Below are 23,799 nucleotides of genomic sequence, written 5' to 3'. Positions count from 1 at the left end.
TAAATAAGCATTAAGAAAATGTACCCTAAAGCAAAAATACTGATTGCCATATGGCAGATCATTGCTGCTCAAGCTAGTGTTAGTTACTGAAACATCGAGAGTAGAAGAAATTCATGATTATTTTCTCAAAAACAAAACCTATCTACAATAAACTGCAACTACTATTCCAATCAGAACAGCTTGCTAATGAAACCAAAGTCATTAGCATGGAAATTATTTAGACGGACTGTTAATACAGTTGATGACAAACTATAGCCTCATACCAGTTTGTTGCCTCACAGTCATTAGTCGGTGTAAGACAACAGTATGCCTAGATTAGCATAAGCCCAAACCCTTAAAAATGCTTAAGCAAAATGTCATATTGATGATAGATCACGTGCTTTACTTTCTTAAGGAACTGGACCTGCATCGACCTGGGAAAGAACTTGAGCAGATCCAAAGCAAATTCTACTGTAAATGACTCTAGTGGGAGAACTTTGCTGAATTTGGTGGGCAAATTTCAGCAAAATCCTTCCACTCACACTGCAGCTAATCCAAAATCTCTTGATAGAGGATTTTCTGTACCACATTTCAAACATCTCCACAAATTTCTTTTGCTGTGGCTTATAGACTGGCCAAGGAACTGAACATCAAGATTGCAGAGAAAAGGGTTTCCTCCCACTGGACTTGTAGTTCATGGTGTAGGGTTGAATTTTCTAAATACAAATGTACAATGAATTATTAGAAGCATGAAAGCTCATTCAATCATCCCCAAAGAGCAATCTTTAATGCTAAATATTTAGCTATATGCTGAAATTTTGTATAAAATTAGAACCATATTTAACAGATGTTGGAAAAAAAATTGGGGTTATGCCAACTAACTCAAACCACCAATATTACTACTATCAAATTATATAAAGGACAAAATAATAATAACTGAACACCAAAATTGACAAAATGAGGTATAGACATATTCAGCAAATGCATTTGTATTATATCTTCCAACTATATTCATCCTTTAAAAAGGTTACAGTTTCACTCTCTCTGACTCTAGTTAACAAGTGGCTCTGTTAATTCAACCAGCAATTGATCCACAGTATGTTAATATCCCAAAGCTTTCTCTTCATAAAATCAGTCTAGCCAAATATCTTTACCAATACTAAGTAAAACTTGGAACTCTTCTAAGGAAAATTCAGCAGGTTTTTTTTTTGTCTTCTACCAACAAAAAGCTATGATGATTAGCTCACTGATTTAAGGTTACACTAAAATTTTCAGAATAGCCAGAGACTACTTTTGAAGGTGCTATTGGAAGCGTTTAGAGAAACTATGCACAAAATGACTACATTCTAAATGAGAAGGAAGTGTGGGGAGTCTTTGTCCTACCCTCAGTCTCTACACATGGATATATCTGATCAGCACTCATTTATTCATAGGTCATGCAGTGCGCAGTCATTGAGAACCTTTTATATGCTAGACACTGGGGAAATACCACAAAGAGATAGCAACCCTGCGGCCACATTATAATCAGCCAATATCTAGAATTATAATGATAAGATAAATAAACAACTCTTATTAGAGACATTAATGTTTTGATAGTTCAGTTCAGTCCATCAGTCATCTCCAACTTTTTGCAACCTCATGGACTGTATCACCCCAGGCTTCCAAGTCCATCACCAACTTTGGAGCTGACTCAAACTCATGTCCATCGAGTCGATGATGCCATCCAATCATCTCATCCTCTGTCATCCCCTTCTCCTCCCGCCTTCAATCTTTCCCAGCATCAGGGTCTTTTCCAATGAGTCGGTTCTTCGCATCACATGGCCAAAGTATTGGAGTTTCAGCTTCAACATCAGTCCTTCCAATGAACACCCAGGACTGATCTCCTTTAGGATGGACTGGTTGGCTCTCCTTGCAGTCCAAGGGACTCTCAAGAGTCTTCTCCAACACCACAGTTCAAAAGCATCAATTCTTCTGTGCTCAGCTTTCTTTATAGTCCAACTCTCACATCCATACATTACTACTGGGAAAACCATAGCTTTGACTAAACAGACTTTTGTTGGCAGAGTAATGTCTCTGCTTTTTAATATGCTGTCTAGGTTGGTCATAGCTTTTCTTTCAAGGAGTAACTGTCTTTTAATTTCATGGCTGCAGTCACCATCTGCAGTGATTTTGGAGCCCCCTAAAATAAAGTCTCACTGTTTCCATTGTTTTCCCATCTATTTCCCCATCACAAAGTGATGGGACCAGATGCCATGATCTTAGTTTTTCTGAATGTTGAATTTTAAGTCTACTTTTTCACTCTCCTCTTTCACTTTCATCAAGAGGCTCTTTAGTTCTTCTTCACTTTCTGCCATGAGGGTGGTGTCATCTGCATATCTGAGGTTATTGATATTTCTCCCAGAAATCTTGATTCCAGCTTGGGCTTCTTCCAGCTCAGCATTTCTCATGATGTAGTCTGCACGTAAGTTCAATAAGCAGGGTGACAATATACAGCCTTGATGTACTCCTTTCCCAATTTGGAACCAGTCTGTTGTTTCATGTCTGGTTCTAACTGCTGCTTCTTGACCTGCATATAGGTTTCTCAAGAGGCAGGTCAGGTGGTCTGGTATTCCCTTCTCTCTCAGAATTTTCCACAGTTTATTGTGATCCACACAGTCAAAGGCTTTGACTTAGTCAATAAAGAAGATGTTTTTCTGGAACTCCCTTGCTTTTTCCATGATCCAGCGGATGTCAGCAATTTGATCTGTGGTTCCTCTGGCGTTTCTAAGTCCAGCTTGAACATCTGGAAGTTCATGATTCACGTACTGCTGAAGCCTGGCTTGGAGAATTTTGAGCATTACTTTACTAGCATGTGAGATGAGTGCAATTGTGCGGTAGTTTGAGCATTCTTTGGCATTGCCTTTCTTGGGGATTGGAATGAAAACTGACCTTTTCCAGTCCTGGGACCACTGCTGAGTTTTCCAAATTTGCTGGCATATTGAGTGCAGCACATTCACAGCATCATCTTTTAGGATTTGAAATAGCTCAACTGGAATTCCATCACCTCCACTAGCTTTGTTCGTTGTGATGCTTCCTAAGGCCCACTTGACTTCGCATTCCAGGATGTCTGGCTCTAGGTGAGTGTGAGTGATCACACCATTGTGGTTATCTGGGTCATAAAGATCTTTTTTGTATAATTCTTCTGTGTATTCTTGCCACCTCTTCTTAATATCTTCTGCTTCTGTTAGGTCCATACCATTTCTGTCCTTTATTGTGCCTGTCTTTGCATGAAATGTTCCTTTGGTATCTCTAATTTTCTTGAAGTGATCTCCAGTCTTTCCCATTCTATTTTTTTCCTCTATTTCTTTGCACTGATCACTGAGGAAGGCTTTCTTATCTCTCCTTGCTACTGTTTGGAACTCTGCATTCAGATGGGTGTATCTTTCCTTTCCTCCTTTGCCTTTAGTTTCTCTTCTTTTCTCAGCTATTTGTAAGGCCTCCTCAGACAACCATTTTGCCTTGTTGCATTTCTTTTTCTTGGGGATGGTCTTGATCACTGCCTCCTGCACAATGTCATGAACCTCCATCCATAGTTCTTCAGGCAATCTGTCTATCAGACGTAATCCCTTGAATCTATTTGTCACTTCTGTTGTATAATTGTAAGTGAATCAATTTGTCATACCTGAATGGTCTAGTGGTTTCCCCAACTTTAATCAATATAAGTCTGAATTTTGCAACAAAAAGTTCATGATCTGAGGCACAGTCAGCTCCCGGTGTTGGTTTTGCTGACTGTATAGATCTTCTCATTTTTGGCTGCAAAGAATATGATCAGTGTGATTCCAATTTTGACCATCTGGTGATGTCCATGTGTGGACTTGTCTGTTGTGTTGTTGGAAGAAGGTGTTTGCTATGACCAGTGTGTTCTCTCGGCAAAACTCTGTTAGCCTTTGCCCTGCTTCATTTTGTACTCCTACTTTTGTATTTCAGTCCCCTATAATGAAAAGGGCATCTTTTTGGGTGTTAATTCTAGAAGGTCTTGTGAGAATACCTTCACATAATGTGTATAGAACTGTAGAATTGTCTTTGATAATTAACATTTGCCTTATCTTTGCTTCTTCCCACTCCTGATATTACCGGGGCTTCCCTGGTAGCTCAGATGGTAAAGAGTCTGCCTGCCAGTGTAAGAGCCTTGGGTTTGATCCCTGGATTGGTAAGATCCACTCGAGAAGGTAATGGCAACCCACTCCAATATTCTTGCCTTGAGAATTCTATGGACAGAGGAGCCTGGCAGGCTACAGCATGGACTCGAATAGAGTCAGATATGACTGAGCAACTAACACTTTATCTTTGCTTCTGACATGTTACTGGTCTTATTCACCCAAGATTTCTGTTAAATAGCTATTTCCCCCCCTAATTAAACTTCCTTTCTTATTTTTTAATTGGAGGAAAATTGCTTTACAACGTTGTGTTGGTTTCTGCTGTACAGCCTCCCTTGCCCCAACCCTGTTCCACCCAAGTCATCACAGACATAGAGAACGGACTTGCAGGCACAGTGGGGAAAGGAGACAGCGGGACGATCAGAGAAAAGAGCATTGACATATATACAAAATCATGTGTAAAATAGATAGCTGGTGAGAAGTTGCTATCTAACACAGGGAGCCGAGCCTGACACTCTGTGATAAATAGCTATTTTAAAGGTTAAGGATCTCTAGAGGTATTAGGAAAGTGTGAAAACTAACATTGCCCTCTACTGGCAGATCCCTCAAGTAAAAAGCATTGTGTCTGTTTTGCCATTTACCTTATTCCTCATCTTTGGGGATACATTTTTGAGGTTAAGAGATTAGAGTTTGCTTCTTATAAATAAGGCTTGCAATTGCTTTGGAAACAAAGTCCAAAATGTCTAGGCAATGATGGCAAGCATAGTCAGCACCAACTAAAATAAATACTTTTAAAAATACAGTTCTATCCACATCATGTGAAGGTATTGTCTCCTAGCACAGCAGTTCAGGGATATCTTAATTTCATCTCACGGAACCTGAATTTAATCATCCAAGACTCTCTAGGCTCCTGTGAACTAGATAGCTCTGACATTTGAGTAGGCTTTTCAGTCCATGTGATAAACAATGATGCTTCTCTTTGTATCACTGAGATGTATGAATTCACTCCAGTTAAAACTTCAGTTGCAGCACAAGATCTGGGGACATGAATGTCTCAAGATATTTGTAGGAACTCTCAGTCTTAGATGATCCTGTGTTAATAGATTGAGAGGCATTATAACATAAGAGCTCCTTGTTTGTTGAAAAGATTTGAATCACACTTGAAAGTTGATTCCAACATTCTTCAATGAATTTCCCTTTTTTTCATATAGATACAAGAAGCTTTGGTTGTGAGCAAGTGCTCTCTTATTTCCTCTCTGTATTTCTAGGACTTAGCAGTGTCCTATAATTAATACATATTTAAGGAAGTCTTCTTGAATAGATTAAGCCTTATTTCTCGATAAAATGCTCCTGGTAGAATGGGGTATGGTGTATAGGAAGAACACATGCTTTGGAGTTGAACAGACTTGGATTTAAATCCTAGCTTTGATAGCCAGCTGTGTGGTAGGAAATTCACCTAACCTCGGTGAGCGATAGGTTTCTCATCTGTAAATGAGAAATATAATATCAACACTCTCTTCTTATGCTGCTGTAGAGATTAGATAAGATAAACTTGCAAAGTATCTGGCACGTAACAAGCATTCAAAAATTAGTTCCCTTTCTTTTTAGTTAAATTGACAACTTGATTCTTTCTAGTCAGTATTACAGAACAAATTTAGCTCAGATACATTTTGACAAAAGAAAAAAGAAAACGCGTTGTAGTTACATTATTTACTTAATTTACAAACCTTTCTTTCCCCCACCAGGAATAAGATGTATATATAAGCTCCCATATTTTGCTTGCTTGAGGGTTTCTACCAACTTCAAAAGAGATTAAATACACTGGGAAAGGCACTAAGGAAATTTATTTTACCAACCGTCATTTTCCAATTAACTAAAAGTGGAGAAAATTATAACACCTTCCATTACATTAATGATTTGCAGATTTCAAAACACTTTGTACTCTCTCACTTCAGTTTCATATTAGCCGCCATTTTAAAGCTAAGGAAACTGAGAGCAGGGGAAATAAGGGGTGGGGGAGCTGCCAAATATGGGGAGTAGAATCAGAAACCCTGTGTCTTGTCCAGGGATCATTCCTAACCCACCTGAGATGCTTTGCTTCATGCGTTCTCCCACGGGGCCACCATTACCTGCTCGCTAGCGCTCCCTGCCGCCTGATTTGGGCACTGCACCCCAAACCCGGTGTTTTCTGCTGTCGATGGCATCGTGGGGCTTCCCACTATGGCTCAGTGGTAAAGAATCTCCCTGCCAATGTAGGAGCCACAGGAGTCTCAGGTTTGATCCTTGGGTCGGGAAGATCCCCTGCAGGAGGCAATGGCAACCCACTCTAGTATTCTTGCCTGGAAAAATCCCATGGACAGAGGAGACTGACAGGCTACAGTCCATGAAGTCGCTAAGAGGCACATGCGACTGAGTACGCAGGCACAGTTAAAAAGGACGCCCAAGTCATAAGTCCTGGAGCTCTTTTTTTCCTTTTTTTTTTGAGTCCTCGGTAACCCACAATCAGGCTTGTGATGAGTTGTTTAGAATTAACCACTCGTTCATCATTTTACAAAAACTAAATGCCCTTGCTGGCGTGTTTTTTTTTTTTTTTTTAATTCTAGGGAGGTTCTCAGTTTATTTTCAACATTAAAGATGCTAAAGCAAATGTGAATCGAATGGAAAAGTTGAAGCTCTTGTCTGTAGGGCTAGAGACTCAGAGTCTCCATTTGAAAGAGCTGTGCCTTCAGTTTTCTCCTGCGACGCATTTATTGACATTTTGTTGTGTTGCCAGTGCTAGTTGGTAGCCAGCTGTTCTCATCATATTTTAATTAAAGTTTCCACACTATCAAGAAATATTCTGTGTAAAAGATGTGTAACAGCTTCCTGCCACTGTTCCTGTATCAGATCTATCACCGTGCTTAGGCTTTAACAATATAATCTATCCTTACCCTTGCAGTCCTACAGCCCAGATACAGTTTATTCAGCCAGGATCCCTGTACCTTTAAGGGAACTTGATCTCCCAACTCAAATTTAGATTTGTACATTTTGATGAACAGAAGGCTCCTGTTTTTAATAGATTTTCAGGTGGATCTATTTATTCAGAACAGGGATAAAGAAAAAATGGCTGTAGACAGGTACCCCATTATATTCATTTTCAGTGCAAATAAAATAATACTTATTTCTCATCTTAAAACTTCAGTCAACAATAGACTTCAGGGGGTAGGTTAAAGACTAAGTAATATAGGAATGAAACATGGGAAAGGAAATTTAAGTTCAAATAGTATATCTGTTAACAGGCAATAGATGATGAATCACTTGTAAAGAGTAGGTTATAAAGTAGAAACTTTTCTACCATAATTTTACCTTTTTTAGTCAACATATTAACAATGAGTATTTGTAAAAACTTCTGGAAGAGGATTTCTTGGAGGCAAAGGTCATATTTCAAGTTCATAAGCTCATGATGCATCTGATAAGAAAGCACATAATCAATTTTAATAAATAATAATTTATAAATTGACAGATTACAATTTGCTGATAGTCACTGTTTTTCTTTGCTCGCCTTCCCATTAATCAAGTGAAACAGCTGGTTCAAAGCCATCCTCCATCTTGCTTCTTTCTCATCATGTATCAAAGTTCACAGAAATTCTGATTTTGCCTCTTTATACCCAACACCAAAATATATTATGGTATTGGCCAGACCCATCACTTTTTTGTATTCCCGCAAAATCACAATTTGTATTCCCCCAAATTGCGTTTAAGCTCAGAATTCAGTAAGAATTCTCAAGTTCCTACCGACACATAAGGCATCCCACCCACACTGCCGTCCTTTCCCTCTCTCTGTGTGTCATTCTTCTCTGGCCCTGCTTCTGCGGCGCGCTTCACCCTCTTCCCCCACAAAACAGAAGAGAAAAAAGCCGTTAAGATTAGACTTTCTCTGGTGTCAGAGGAGTCAGCTCAGGACTGACTTACATAATAACTGAAGAAATAGCCTTGCATATGCGACAATTTCTACTGCCCCGCCATTTCTACCTTCTTTCAATCACTTCTGTAGCCTTTCTCTGAAGAATCTCTCAGTGGTTGAGTGCTTTTTAAAAGCCCTAAGGAGAAACCACTCTGTCACAAAACCATGCCTAATCCGCCTTCAATTTGGCCAATCTGATTCTCACCACCTTCAATTTGGCCAAAAGTAGACACTTTGAGAAGAGAAACAATAACACTAAAGAAAGGGAACTGAGACAATATATTGCTTTTCCCCCTCTCTCTCTCTCTGAAAGAAGAAAGGGACTTAGGTACCAGAAAAGAAATGGACAAGTAAGGAAACAGATGTAAGAAATGGACAAGTACAAGAAGCAAAATGCACACACACACACAGCATAATGGGCAAAATTTTGGTTGAAAAGAATAACTGAATGGTAAAATGAAGTCCATGTTAGTAATGAAGTGACAATTCTACCACGTAGTTTTAGGGGAAAGTTACTCAGCTTACTTCTAGTAAAATCTCAATTTCTTATCCCCGTAGAATTGTTAGCACAGTAATGGAACACGACCAGGCAGTAAAAAGTTACTATTTTGAAGAAAAAAAAAGAGTTGATTCTACATTAAATTTGTAAACTTTGTTTCTGCAGTGCCTGAGGTACTGTTTCCAGAGGTTTATGGCCTACTGTTATGTGCGCATACAGAATATCAAAATAAAACTTTAAGTGGAGAACTTAATAAGGTTGATTTTTTTTTTTAAAGAAAACCATTTTTCCTGTGAGATGCAAGCTAGTCCTCACACTCTAAGATTTATTCCAACAGCAGTAAAAATGTTCATATTTACTATCTGGTTCAGGACAAGTTAATAATTAGTCCTCAGTTTGATCGTATTTCTGTATTATGTCAATCTAATAAAATTATGTCAATATTCAAACAAAATGCATCAGCTATTTTAAGACTTCCTGAAATTCTACCTCCTCCACAAAGACTTGCCTCAGTAGCAATTTCGTGCTCTCTTATCCTATCCTTGTCTTAATAAAACGTTCATAACTCTGATCCCACGGGCAGCACTTTTAAAGAAATGATGGATGTCATTTTCTGGGATATTTACTAGATGTCCCAGAAGACCAAAGATAGGCAAAACCCTGATTTTCAAAGGAATGGGGATCAGGAGAAACAAAGTACATGCTCTTTGAAATTAAGGCTATATTTTATATACTTTTTTACTGGCAGCACTTAGTAAGCATCTGTAACATACATGAATGAATGACAGAAACTCAGATTCCGAAACTCAGATAAACTGGCAAATATAACATCTATCTTCTCTTGAAGTGAGAAATATGTAGATGAATTGTGACCCTTCAGAAAGAGCCCAGACTCATTAAAAACAAATCATGCCAGGCTAAATCCAAGAGGATTTTATTCTTTGCCATGTCCTGATCAATTTGGATCAAAACATAATGAGCACACTAATTAAATCTGTGAACGTTACAAAATTGGTGAGGAAAGTTAATATACTCAATAACAGAATGGAGATTCTACTTTATCTGAAAGATCTAAAAATGGCTATTTGGAATTTTAACAAAGAGAAATGCAAATGATTTTGTAAAACTTGTAAGTATGTGTATGATGTTTTTAATTTTACTAATTAGTTGTTTTACTATTGACTGTGCTGGGTCTTCATTGCTGCATGTAGGCTTTCTCTAGCTGCAGCGAGCAGAGGCTACTCTCTAGCTGCGTCTCATTGCAGCGGCTTTTCTTGTTGCAGAACATGGGCTCTAGAGTGCCTGGGCTTCATCTGCTTAGCTTGAAGGCGCTAGAGTGTGTACAGCCTTCATTAGTTGTGGCGCAAGGGCCTAGTTGCCCCTGCAGCCCTGGCATATGGAATCTTCCTGGACCAGGGATGGAACCCGTGTTCCCTATGTTAGCAGGCAGATTCTTAACCACTGGACCATCAGGGAAGCCCTTCATGACTTTTTAGATTCACGAAAACAATTTTAAAATGGAATATAAGATGAGAGAATCTGGATTCAGTGGGATGAAAAATGTGGCATGGGAGTTATGGCACGAAAAAATAATACAAACTTCTCAAATGACCACAGATCAGGATGAGCCAATGATGTCAAAAGACTACTAAAAAGTTAATGTAAAGTTTAGTATTAACAGGACTCTTACAGATCATGTGAGTAAATGGTCCACTGGGCCTGCATTAGACAGAACACACATTTGCCCTCTGGTGTGACACTTGAAGAGAAAATGCTGACTAAGTGAGGAGCATTGACAAGGGCATGACCAAGACGGTGAGGCGCTCTAAAGCCACATCAGATGAGAAACTAAGAAATGTGGGGCATTCAAGTTGATGGATATAAACAGTGGCTTTCAGGTCTGTTTTCACTTGTTTCAGTTGAGTTCAGTTGCTCAGTTGTGTCCGACTCTTTGCGACCCCATGGACTGCAGCATACCAGGGCTCCCTGTCCATCACCAACTCCCGGAGTTTACTCAAACTCATGTCCATTGAGTTGGTGATGCCATCCAGCCATCTCATCCTCTGTCATCCCCTTCTCCTCAACTTAAAGTAACCACCATCTTGTACCTTGTGTTTATGCTTCCCTTCCTTTCATAATCAGATCTCATCTCATCTTAAAAGTATAGTTTTAATTTTAATTGATTTTTACTCCATAAAATATTATGTTTAATGTACTCTTTTAGAACTTATTGTTTCACTTAATGATTCACATTTGTACTATCCATCTTCTTTGTTTTTGTTAAATAATTTATACTGCTAAATAATATTCAGTTCAGTTCAGTTCAGTCGCTCAGTCGTGTCTGACTGTCCGACCCATGAATCGCAGCATGCCAGGCCTCCCTGTCAATCACCAACTCCCAGAGTTCACTCAAACTCATGTCCATCCAGTCAGTGATGCCATCCAGCCATCTCATCCTCTGTTGTCCCCTTCTCCTCCTGCCCCTAGTCCCTCCCAGCATCAGGGTCTTTTCCAATGAGTCAATTATTCACATGGGGTGGCCAAAGTACTGGAGTTTCAGCTTTAGCATCAGTCCTTCCAAAGAACACCCAGGACTGATCTCCTTCAGAATGGACTGGTTGGATCTCCTTGCAGTCAAATGGACTCTCAAGAGTCTTCTCCAACACTACAGTTCCAAAGCATCAATTCTTCGGTGCTCAGCTTTCTTCACAGTCCAACTCTCATATCCATACATGACCATGGGAAAAACCATACCCTTGACTAGATGGACCTTTGTTGGCAAAGTAATATCTCTGCTTTTGAATATGCTATCTAGGTTGGTCATAACTTTCCTTCCAAGGAGTAAGCGTCTTTTAATTTCATGGCTGCAATCACCATCTGCAGTGATCTTGGAGCCCCCAAAAATAAAGTCTGACACTGTTTCCACTGTTTCCCCATCTATTTCCCATGAAGTGATGGGACCAGATGCCATGAATGTTTTCTGAATGTTGAGCTTTAAGCCAACTTTTTCATTCTCCTCTTTCACTTTCATCAAGAGGCTTTTTAGTTCCTCTTCACTTTCTGCCATAAGGGTGGTGTCATCTGCATATCTGAGGTTATTGATATTTCTCCCGGCAATCTTGATTCCAGGCTGTGCTTCTTTCAGCCCAGCATTTCTCATGATGTACTCTGCATAGAAGTTAAATAAGCAGGGTGACAATATACAGCCTTGACGTACTCCTTTTCCTATTTGGAACCAATCTGTTGTTCCATGTCCAGTTCTAACTGTTGCTTCCTGACCTGCATACAGGTTTCTCAAGAGGCAGGTCAGGTGGTCTGGTATTCCCATCTCTCTCAGAATTTTCCACAGTTTCTTGTGATCCACACAGTCAAAGGCTTTGGCATAGTCAATAAAGCAGAAATAGATGTTTTTCTGGAACTCTCTCATTTTTTTGATGATCCAGTGGATGTTGTCAATTCGATCTCTGGTTCCTCTGCCTTTTCTAAAACCAGCTTGAACATCTGGAAGTTTACAGTTCACGTATTGCTGAAGCCTGGCTTGGAGAATTTTGAGCATTACTTCACTAGCATGTGAGATGAGTGCAATTGTGCGGTAGTTTGAGCATTCTTTGGCATTGTTTTTCTTTGGGATTGGAATGAAAACTGACCTTTTCCAGTCCTGTGGCTAAATAATATTACATTGAATGAATATACGAAGCTGATCAGCCATTCTACTGTCAATGGGGCTGTAAGGTTATTTCAGGTTTTTGCTATTGTGATTAGTTTTGCCAAGAACATTCTTATACATCTCCTGGAATATTTTTACAAAGGTTGATTTTAGGAATATAAGAATGGGATTACTAGAAAGTAGGATATGTAAATGTTTGGTCAAATATTTAAAGGAACATCATAAGGAAGAGGACTACAATAATTAAAGAAAAATATAAGGAAAGCCAGGCTGGATGAAACACAAGCTGGAATAAAGATTGCCAAGAGAAATATCAGATATGCAGATGACACCTTCCTTATGGCAGAAAGCGAAGAGCCTCTTGATGAAGGTGAAAGAGGAGAGTGCCAAAGCTGGCTTAACACTCAGCATTAAAAAAACTAAGAACATGGCATGTGGTCCCATCACTCCATGGCAAATACATGGGAAAACAATGGAAACAATGAGAGACTTTATTTTCTTGGGCTCCAAAATCACTGCAGATGGTGACTGCAGCCATGAAATTAAAAGATGTTTGCTCCTTTGAAGAAAAGCTATAATCAATCTAGACAGCATATTAAAAAACAAAGACATTACTTTGCCAACAAAGGTCCGTATAGTCTAAGCTATGGCTTTTCCAGTAGTCATGTATGGATGTGAGTGTTGGACCATAAAGAAAGCTGAGCATCAAAGAATTGATGCTTTTGAACTGTGGTGTTGGAGAAGACTCTTGAGAGTCTCTTGGACTGCAAGGAGATCCAACCAGTCCATCCTAAAGGAAATCAGTCCTGAATATTTATTGGAAAGATTGATGCTTATGCTGAAGCCAAAGCCCCAATACTTTGGCCAACTGATGTGAAGAACTGACTCATTGGAAAAGACCCTAATGCTGGGAAAGATTGAAGGCAGGAGGAGAAGGGGACAACAGAGGATGAGATGGTTGGATGGCATCCCCGACTTGATACATGAGTTTGAGCAAGCTCCATGAGTTGGTGATGGACAAGGAAGCCTGGTGTGCTGCAGTCCATGGGGTCACAAAGAGTTGGACACTACCAAGCAACTGAACTCAGCCCTGGAGTCAGATGACTTTCAAGGGAATTCAAGTTTTGCCGTTCAAAGGTTGTGTGACCATGGACAATTCAATTTGTTAATTTCTAAGAAATTCTTGTTGAGATTTATATAGAAATATGATTTTTAAAAATAGACAACAGAAATCTACCATTCACAGTTTCAGAGGCTCAAAGTCTGAGATCAGGGTGCCAGCATCATCATGTGAGGGCCCTCTTCCAGGAAGCAGACTTCTCATCGTAAAATATGGCACTGTTTTTTACAAATAGATGTATTGTTTTGTGTGTTACTGAGAAGGTAACAGGCAGGAAGCCTAGGGGTCTCCAAAGGAGGAAATAGGCTGCAAGTGTCAAGACGTTTTTTATCGTTCTCTTAAGCGGCAGGAGGAAACTATAAGTGTCAGATTTTTTTTTCCCTTCTCTATACAAAATTAAAAGGAGGTTTCTCTTAAAAGTCTGTGTTGCCATGATGACACCTGGTTCCACCTGAACTTAACTTTTCTCAAACCTTGAGCTAACCAATGTATTTTTCTTACAGAAATGTATTTCTTATGCTATTTTAATGAACTATGTATTTACCTTAGACTCTTTCTTCAAGTTGGTTTGCCTAAGACTCAGAACCAACAAACCAGTATGTTTTACTTATGCAAATGTCCTCTTAAGCTAGGTTAATGAGACTATGTATTTGCTTGGAAACCTGCCTTTCTTCAAGATTCATGTCAATCGTTTTATGGCCTGGGATGACTCACCTTATGTCAATGTTATTTCAAAATGCATGTTGTGGGTGAGGGGCCTGGTGCCATTCTCTGAGTTTTGAGACATTCAGTTCAGTTGCTCAGTCATGTCTGACTGTTTGAGACCCCATGGACTGCAGCACACCAGGCTTCCCTGTCCATCACCAACTCTCAGAGCTTACTCAAACTCATATCCATTGAGTCAGTGATGCCATCCAACCATCTCATCCTCTGTTGTCCCCTTCTCCTCCTGCCTTCAATCTTTCCCAGCATCAGGGTCTTTTCCAATGAGTCAGCTCCTCGCATCAGGTGGCCAAAGTATTGGCATTTCAACATCAGCATCAATCTTTCCAATGAATATTCAGGACTGATTTCCTTCAGGATTGACTGGCTGCATCTCCTTGCAGTCCAAGGAACTCTCAAGAGTCTTCTCTAACACCACAGTTCAAAAGCATCTATTCTTTGGTGCTCAGCTTTCTTTATAGTTCAGCTCTAGCATCCATACATGACCACTGGAAAAACCATAGCTTTGACTAGACAGACCGTGTTGGCAAAGTAATGTCTCTGCTTTTTAATATGCTGTCTAGGTTGGTCATAGCTTTTCTTCCAAGGAGCCAGCGTCTTTTAATTTCATGGCTGCAATCACCATCTGCAGTGATTTTGGAGCCCAGAAAAGTAAAGTCAGCCACTGTTTCCACTGTTTCCCATCTATTTGCCACGAAGTGATGGGACCGGATGCCATGATCTTACTTTTCTGAATGTTGAGCTTTAAGCCAACTTTTTCACTCTCCTCTTTCACTTTCATCAAGAGGCTCTTTAGTTCTTCTCCACTTTCTGCCATAATGGTGTCATTTGCATATATGAGGTTATTGATATTTCTCCCGGCAATCTTGATTCCAGCTTGTGCTTCATCCAGTCCAGCATTTTGCATGATGTACTCTGCATATAATTTAAATAAGCAGAGTGACAATATACAGCCTTGACATACTCCTTTCCCAATTTGGAACCAGTCTGTTGTTCCATGTCCAGTTCTACTGCTGCTTCTTGATCTGCTTTCAGATTTCTCAGGAGGCAGGTCAGGTGGTCTGGTATTCCCATCTCTTTCAGAATTTTCCATAGTGTGTTGTGATCCACACAGTCAAAGGCTTTGGCATAGTCAGTAAAGTAGAAGTAGATATTTTTCTGGAACTCTCTTGCTTTTTCAATGATCCAACAGAGGTTGACATTTCCTTTCTCTAATTAGCTGCCTGCTAGTAGGTATATAACTTTCTGTTAAAGACTAGCAGAGGGGAATTCTTTCTGCCTCCTTCTGATGTCTATGTCTGAAGCTTTCTCTATCTCTTTTATACTTTAATAAAACTTTATTACACAAAAGTTCTGAGTAATCAAGCCTTGTCACTGGACCCAGATTGAATTCCTCTCCTCTGGAGGCCAAGAATCCTGGTGTCTTTCATGGCTCAGCATCAACCTTTCATTACTACAGAAAAAAAAAAAAAAAGAATTAGGACCAAAGGTGGGAGTTTTATACCAAATATAAAAAAGAACTCTAAACAGCTTTATCTATCCAAAGGTAGAATAAGCTTCTTGGAATGACTGATTTAAGACTGGTTTGGGGTAAGTCTGATCTGAGTCTGGAATCTCCCTGTGGTACTCGGTCAGCAGGTAAGGGGTCACAAGGAAACAATGACAGGTGAGACTTTAGGATTGAAAAGCTATGAAGGATTTGTGGCCAAAAAGCCAAGAACAGAAACACAATAATGGGACATAGCCAGAGTACTCAGTTAGCTCTTTCGGGTATACTGTGTGTTGTGAATGGAATTATGACTTCTCCCCCAAGTACCCCACCAAAAATACATTGAAATCCTAAACCTATTTGGAAGTAAGGTCTTTTCACATGTAACAAAATTAAGATGAGATCATTAGGGTGGGACCTTGATCCAATATGGCTGGAGGGGGAATAATAATAAGAGGGGAAGACAGTTGTGTGAAGAGAGAGATACAAACAGGCAGAGATTGGAGTTATGCTGCCACAAACTAAGAAACATCTGGGGCTATGGGAAGTTGGGAGAAACAAAGAGGGATCCTCCCCTAAAGGTTTTGGAGGGAGTATAGCTTTGCCAATACCTTGATTCCAGACTTGTAACCTCCAGAATTGTGAGACAATAAATTTCTGTTGTTTTAAGCCACCAAGTTTGTGGCAATTTGTTATGGCAGCCTAGGAAACTAATAGACAATGAATCATTAAAAGCCCAAAGAGGTGTAATCAATTTCCTATGATGAGACAGTGATACAGCAAGGATGTTGTGAAACAGATATCTTCACTGAATGAGAATTTGGACATGATGATCTCAAAAGATCCCTCGTGACTCTGGGATTCTACACATACCCATCCAGTAAAATTCTCATGCCAATAAATATGTAAATTGCAGTTAATGAGTTAGAAAGGTCAAACAAACTAACATGTGCATTCATTCAAGCCCTATACATTTAAAATTAGATGTACTCAGCTTTCGAAAATACCATGTGTCCATACATCTCTACCCATCAGTTCCAACATTTTCTTCTGACAAGATGTAAAAAGGAAATTCTAATAAATTAATCCTATGAAAGTCATTTGGGACTATTATCTACAATAAAAATTTAAAAATAAAACAAAGCACAGATAATGACAAATTTGTTCTTCTCAAGTCTTGAGTCCTACCAAGAAATCTCCTACCTAGAGATTTTTTGAAATAAAGAAAAATAAAGAAAGAATATCAGGGTATATAACTCCACTTCCTAAATCAAGGGCCAGGAGGAAGAAAGTCCAAATTACCGAATTGGTGTTTGTACCATCATAATAAAGCAAGCTCATGATTTTCCAAAAGTTAAAAGTTACCGCTGATATATTTTTCTCTAAATGTTCACAATGCTTTAGGAAAGCTACTAATGGACATGATTTACCTCTCTGTTTAATCTATGTTTCTGCTCAGTATTCGCCTCATTTTACAAATGTCAATACTGTCTTACATTTACACAGTATCTCCAGATTATACACTCAGAGAGGGAAAGAAAGTCTATTTTACAGCTACACCATGCCACAAGACACCTGGAGGTTTGAAAATTAGAGCAAATGAGGATTTAATTAAATATCGCTGTGTTTAGTCTTAAACTGTAAAGTAAGGGTGCTTTATAATCACCCTCATGGGGCTGTTGGGGTAATTGAATAAGACAACCAGGGCAAAGCACTTGAACGCTGACTAGCAATCAGTCAATCTCCATTAAATATCAGTGGTAGGTTTCATACAGAGGCAAGGATTGAGTGTCCATATTTGTGGTTAAAATTAAATGTGTAAAATTTTAAGATCCTTACTTTCATAGTAACATGGTGAGAAGTGGGAGAGTATAGAGTAACCTCCATAGAGCACAAGCTTTGGAGCCCACTACTTGAGAATTTAGACCCTGATTCATACTCAGTAGCTGTGTGATCCCAAGTAAGTCATCTAGTATCATAACAGAGTTATTTTTAGGATCATTACCTGAGAATTAGACACCATGCTAATAAAATACCATGCTAATAAAATACCTAATGTGACACACCTGACACATAGCAGGTATTCGACAAATAGCAGTAGTAGATTCCCTGGAGGAGGGCACGGCAACCCACTCCAGTGTTCTTGCCTGGAGAATCCCAGGGGCAGCGGATCCTGGTGGGCTGCCGTCTATGGGGTCACAGAGTTGGACATGACTGAAGTGACTTAGCAGCAGCAGCAGTAGCAGCAGTAGCAGCAGCAGCAGCAGCAGCAGCAGTAGATTCCCTCGAGGAGGGCACGGCAACCCACTCCAGTATTCTTGCCTGGAGAATCCCCTGGACAGAGGAGCCTAGCGGGCTACAGTCCATGGGGTTGCAAAGAGTCAGGCACAACTGAGCAACTAAGCACGACTATAGCACAGCCCAGCAGTCGATCAAAGGGGGCTTGCAGTCTATGGTGCCCCATCTCGAAGCTTCCTCTCAGTACTTTCCATTCTTCTACACACAACTTTTATTTTTTGTAATAATTTGAATTCCTTTTCCTTCCAATGAATATTCAGTTGATTTCCTTTAGGACTGAGTGGCTTGATCTCCTTGTTGTCCAGGGGACTCTCAAGAGTCTCTTCCAGCACCACAATTCAAAACCATCAATTCTTCAATGCTTAGCCTTGCTTATGATCCAACTCTTACATCTGTACATGACTACTGTATAGCTTTGACTATACAGACCTTTGTTGGCAAAGTGATGTCTTGGCTTTTTAATATCCTCTCTAGTTTTGTCATTCCTTTTCTTTCAAGGATCAAGCATCTTTTAAATTTCATGGCTGCAGTCACTGCCCACAGTGATTTGGGAGCCCAAGAAAATAAAGTCTGTCATGGTTTCCAATTTTTCCCCGTCTATTTGCCATGAAATGATGGGACCAGATACCATGATCTTAATTTTTTGAATGTTGAGTTTCAGAGCCTTTTCATTCTCCTCTTTCACTCTCATCAAGAGGCTCTTTTTAGAATGGTACCTTATCTGAATATCTGAGGTTGCTGGTATTTCTCCCAACAATCTTGATTCCAGTTTGTGATTCATCATTCTCATGATGTACTCTGCATATAAGTTAAATAAGCAGGGGGAAAAATACAGGCTTGTCGTACTCCTTTTCCAATTTGGAACCAGTCCATTGTTCCATGTCCAATTATAACTGTTGATTCTTTACCCACATACAGGTTTCTCAGGAGTCAGGTAAGGTGCTCTGGTACTCCCATCTCCTTAAGAATTTTCCACAGTTTATTGTGATCCACACAGACAAAGGCTTTGGTGTAATCAAAGAAACAGAAGTAGATGTTTTTCTGGAACTCCCTTGCTTTCTCCATGATCCAACAAATGTTGGCAATTTGATCTCTGGTTCCTCTACTTCTTTGAAACCAGCCTGTACATGTGGAAGTTCTTGGTTCATGCACTGCTAAAGCCTAGCTTGAAGGATTTTGAGAATAACCTTGCTAGTATGTAAAATGAATGTAATTGTACAGTAGTTTGAACATTCTTTGGCATTGCCCTTCTTTGGACTTGGAATGAAAACTGACCTTTTCCAGTCCTGAGGCCACTGCTGAGTTTTCCAAATTTGTTGGCATATTGAGTGCAGCACTTTCACAGCATCATCTCTTAGGATACTAAATAGCTCAGCTGGAATTCTATCACATTCATTAGCTTTGTTCATAGTAATGCTTCCTAAGGCCCACTTGACTTCACACTCTAAGATTTCTGGCTTTAAGTCAGTGAACACACCACTGTGGTTATCTGGGTCATTAAGGAATAGTTCTAGATCATTTCTTGTATCATTTTTCTATATATTATTGCCACCTCTTAGTGTCTTCTGCTTCAGTTAGGTCCTTACCATTTATCCTTTACTGTGCCCATCCTTACATGAAATGTTCCCTTGATATCTATAACTTTCTTGAAGAGATCTCTAGTCTTCCCCATGTCAATATTACTAAAAATATGTAATTAATTTTAAAAATTAGATATCTTTGTAAGGAAAAGTAGCAAACACTGGAAAAAGGGGGAAGAGTAGATGGTAAATCTTGTCAGGATCATTTTGGTTGATATCATTTTGGGATATCTAGAGGATGTCATGTTTCATTTACTATTTACTAAAATAATTAAAGGTCTTAGGCTTAGTGATGTTACCAGGAAACACAGAGATTTTCATCCAGTAGAGATACAAACAATGTTTTTTTTTTTTCTTGTGGAATAGATCATCCCAAAGATTATGATTATTGCCCTATAGAATATTTGGGGAGTATCTATTCCAGCAATCTTATCCTACTATTCTTTTATGAAATTGCCTGTAAGAATTTAAGTCCTCAAATGCTCTTTGAAAGAGTCTTGACATCTTCCCAATTCCTTCATTAATAAATGAGTGAATTAAATCTTTGACATGCATTCATTTTATATTTGCATGTGAGTCATGGTTTTCATTTTCTAAAAATTATACATCAGCAGCCCTGAAGAGCTTATTAGGAAAGTAATTACCATAATTTTAACAAAATGAAAGATGATTTGGCAATGTGAATGATCACTTTCTAGTTCTTCTATTAAATCAATTCAGAGTTTTTCTCCATATTTTCCTGTAGCTGGGCATTGCTGTGTTCAGACATGATCAAGAAGAGCTGCCACTTGCTGCAACAGCTAAGCTGGCAGAAGTTCTAAGTTCTCATACAACTGTATTTGCAATGAATTCAAAATCACTGTAATGACTGTGATCGGCGTCCCTTTCTTGCTTATTTAAATCTTTGGTAATGGTCTAAGAGATAAGGCTCATGTTACCACATGCTCACAATGTCTGGCTAGCTTTGCACATACAAAATACAGTTTCTTTCTAGTTTCCTGCCAACAGAGGAGAACAAACAGAGTTAGACTCTGAAGGAGTGGGCTCGTTGGTTTAAGCTCTTTTTCACGTTGGTAATATGTAATGCTCATCAACATAGAAACCGTCTGGCAAAACTTGGAGCCAAATTTCCACTCAATTCATGACTCCTGTAAGCCATGGGAATTATCATAGGTTCACATACCCAAGATTTAGAAGAAAGAAAGATACGGACAATCTAGATTTAAATTTAAATTTGTATGAATAATTGAGTCTAATGATCCACATTTCTGTGGACAAAAGTTGAAGGATACAAAGAATTCAATAAACTTAAAATATGAAAAATAGAAAAGATACAGTCGATATAAATGGAGAGAATTATTCTCTTCATAGAAGGATTTTCCACTGTACAAAACCATTCATAATAAAAGCTTTTAGGAGCAAAATTCCCCAGGACTCTAAAATTCTCTTTTCTTCTTTTATTATTTCTCTGTATCTCAATACAAATGCTTAAAGCAATGTGGTAGAGTGAGGGAGATTTTGGTACTACTGGTGGTGTGTGACCTTAGAGGAACCTATTCATCTCACTGGGATAGGATTTCCTTATCCAAGAATGAATTAGTGGGTCTAATGGAATTTTAAGACTCCATCCAACTTCATTTCGTGACTTACAGACAACTTTCAAGAGGACGCATTACATAAGACATTCCTAAAGTAATATGAGGGAAGTAATCGCCAGAGAACTCTCATAGCCTCAGCTCACTTAAAGAGAGAGGACTATGTCCTGTAACAGATCTACTCACGCTGCTAACTTGTTTTGTCTAAAGAAATAGAGTGGAAAAGAACACCAAACAAAGCAGGGTTTAGGGGTTCCAATCAGAGCTTTACCAACAAGCAGTTGTCTGGGTTGGGTTGAGTCACTCTGCCGCTGTAAACTGAGGATGCAGATTGGATCTTTCTTCTAGCACTGCTTTTCATTCTCTACCCAATTTACAGATGTTTAGTTACAAGGGTTTAGCAACAGATGTTTAGCAACAAATGTTTAGTTGCTAGGGTAGGAGATAGAACCTACATTTTTCATGGAAGTAGCCTTTAGGGGCATGAATCCTGGGTTTGATGCTTACAAGCTGTGTGAATTTGGTCAAGTCACTTAAACTTGTAAAGCCTCAATTTCCTTATCTGTAAAATGGGAAAAGAGATGCTACTTACTCCATATATTTTGAAGGTTAAATGGCTCAATTCAGTTCAGTTGCTCAGTCATGTCCGACTCTTTGCAACCCCATGGACTGCAGCACGCCAGGCCTCCCTGTCCATCGCCAACTCCCAGAGTTTACTCAAACTCATGTCCATTGAGTCAGTGATGCCATCCAACCATCTCATCCTCTGTCGTCCCCTTCTCCTCCTGCCTTCAATCTTTCCAAGCACCAGGGTCTCTTCCACTGAGTCACTTCTTCATATCAGTTGGCCAAAGTATTAGAGTTTCAGCTTCAACATCAGTCCTTCCAATGAATATTCAGGACTGATCTCCTTTAGGATGAACTAGGTGAATCTCCTTGCAGTCCAAAGGACTCTCAAGAGTCTTCTCCAACACCACAGTTCAAAAGCATCAATTCCTTGATGCTCAGCTTTCTTTATAGTCCATAAAGAAACCATAGCTTTGACTAGATGGACCTTTGTTGGTTAAATGGCTAAGTATATTTAAAATGCCTGATACAGTAACTACTATATAGTTTTACTCAATGAATAACAATTATTTTTACCATTGCAGCCATGATATGGTAAGAGTTCTCAGCTGAAGGAACATTTTTGCATAATTATTTTAAAAAATTTATCTTCACAGCTGTGTATGCTTATTTTGGTTACAAGTTACAAGTGCAACTCACTTGTAACATCAAGATATCTTGTCAAGAATTGAAATTAAATTTTGGATTTTACAGTAATTCTCTCATGAGTGTATAAAAGATTAACAATGTAATATTTGTAATCTTTTATTACCCTGCAAATGGAAAATACTACATATCTGTCCAAGACTTTTTACTGTATTAAAAAAAGTCAAAATATTGCATCAACAATAAAACAGGGTAACAATTAGGATTATGATTAAGCTATGGCTGTTGAAGGAAGTTTCCTTAGCAAACTGCCAAGTCTCTTCATCTGAAATAGCCTCTAGAATGTTTTTATAATGTTACTATTAATTCAAATGGTATGATACTGTTCATTGGCCCTAAAAAATATGAATAGTATGAACTTTTAGAAGTCAATTTGGTTTCAATTTTCAAAATTTAAGCATAATGCCTAAAATCTCAAAAAATATGAAATTCATCTAATTTAACAAATTCTACAGGTTCATTTATAAGAGTTTGTTGTTAGCATCATCTAAAGTAATAAATAATGCTAAGCTTAACACTAGTAACATTTCAGTTTTACTTAACTAAATAGTGATTTTCATTTAATAACATTCCACTCTCCAATTTATCACTTGCCATCTATTATAGAACTTATTACTGTTTTCAGGGGAAAAAACCCTCTTCAATGCATTGTGTCCAAAGGACACTTAGATTTTGAGGATAAAATAAATCTTTAAAGTCATAAAAAGAAAGGTGAAGATAGTAATACCACAGTTCATTGAATATCTACCTCTTTTCTTTTTTGGCCGCACTGCATGTAGAACTTTCCTGATCAGGGGTTGAACCCACACCTCCTGCAAGAGAAATAAGATTCCCCCATGGAATCTTAACCAATGGACCACCAGGGAAGCCAAATATCTACCTTTTACTAAACATTCAGTATAGGTCTGAGATTATTAAGTACATGAGCACTTAATTTAATATTTATATAATTTAACCACCACAGAAATAAGCATTATTTTCCCCATTTATCAGCTAAGGAACCAAGGTCAAGGAAGTTTATTAACTGCCCACAGTTACAGAGCTTTCAAGTGACAGGACTGCAAGTATTTCTGACCTAAAATCTGTGCTTTCTCTACCACATTACATATCTTATTAACAGATTACCCTAAACTCTCCAGCCTCTCATCTTCATTTTTACCCTGCCTTCCTCCCTATAAAACCTCTATCTACTGACTCACTCCCAGGAAAGGAGGAGAAACAAGAGTGAGACTTGGGTTGCTGCAGTTCATTCATTCAACTGTACCAGGATATGAAATGTGGTTTTTCCCATCATCCCAAACCTGCATTTAAGTCTTAAATCCAGATGAGGGTAAATGGCACTTCATATTTCCTTATTTCAAGTTCGTAGAACTTCGAGCATTTAGGGTCAGCCCTACCACCACCAAAACCCATCATAATTTTAAAAATTCATCTACTTATTCTATTTTGTGTGTGTGCAGAGCCTTCCGTCAATGGAGTATCATGGAGGCCTCAAAGG

The sequence above is a fragment of the Capricornis sumatraensis genome, chromosome 14 (assembly GCF_032405125.1).
Source record: "Capricornis sumatraensis isolate serow.1 chromosome 14, serow.2, whole genome shotgun sequence".
Taxonomy (NCBI): Eukaryota; Metazoa; Chordata; class Mammalia; order Artiodactyla; family Bovidae; genus Capricornis; species Capricornis sumatraensis.
The sequence above is the reverse complement of the archived record's forward strand: the minus strand, read 5'-3'. Positions refer to the sequence as shown.